Consider the following 1,053-nt stretch of genomic DNA (forward strand, 5'->3'; position numbering starts at 1 on the left):
AGAAAAGAAAAAGATCGTCCGAATTCAGAGTTCGGAACGGTCGGAGTTCCACCATCACCGTCTGGGCTGGTCCTGCAGACGAAGTGGAGGCCGCGGACCCGACAGATCGTCCGCCAGCGGTTCCTCCACCGTTACCTTATCCAGTTCGGTTCGCCAGAACTGACGAGATTGCCTCAGGGTCTCCAGTCTTTCCCTCGGCACTTCGACACCTCTTGACACCAGGTCCTCCAAAAAGGAACACGGGCCTTCAACCAAGTGCCTCTCACGGAAAATCGGGCCTGCCGACTCCAGAAAATTGGCGTACCGCCTTAACCTTTCTAGAGAAGCCCGGTAGGCCCAGATGTCCACGGTAAGCAGGTGCGCGGTATCTTCGAGAGGCTGACAGTCGGCTTCCAAAAGAATAGGCACCTCCATGTTCGCCACCAGCTCTTGGCACGCCGCACGCGCGGCAAGCAGTCCGGTAATGCGCCACTTCTCCAAGTAGAAGCCCTCGGCGATGATTTCGTTCAGGACCCGAATAGTCCCGTCCAAACGATAAAGCCGACAGACTTCGGCCAATCCGCGGCGCCTCGCCATAAGGTGAGCCCCCAGCCTATAGCGGCGAGCTCGATACCTTTGGAGTTCTTGACACACGGGGCTCCCCTCCACACCCGCCATATCGACATGTGGGACAGGCGCGCGGACTCGGAAAGTCTCTACGCCCTCTTGGGCGGAGGGGTTATCTGACGATTCGGCTCGATTGGAACCACTCGACGAAGTGGCCAACCTTTCCCGAGCCCGTCTCAACCACGCAGATCGAGTAGTCACCATCTTTTTCTCTCAATATTTAGGGAAGTTGTGGTTTTTAGAATGATCTTCCCAAATTCTCAATCCTATTTATACAGGATTAGGAAAGTAACCGCCGCTGAACCCACCAATCAGCGTGCAGCGAGATTTTCGCGAGGTCCGGAGAATAACTCTCAAAGACCACGCAGCGCATTTAATGCGGTGCGTCCTTTATTTCCAAGATGGAAAAGGGAAGTTTCCCTCAAAAAAAAAAAAAAAAAAAAAAAA

This window comes from Camelina sativa, chromosome 17 (genome assembly GCF_000633955.1).
Source record: "Camelina sativa cultivar DH55 chromosome 17, Cs, whole genome shotgun sequence".
In the NCBI taxonomy this organism is placed as follows: Eukaryota; Viridiplantae; Streptophyta; class Magnoliopsida; order Brassicales; family Brassicaceae; genus Camelina; species Camelina sativa.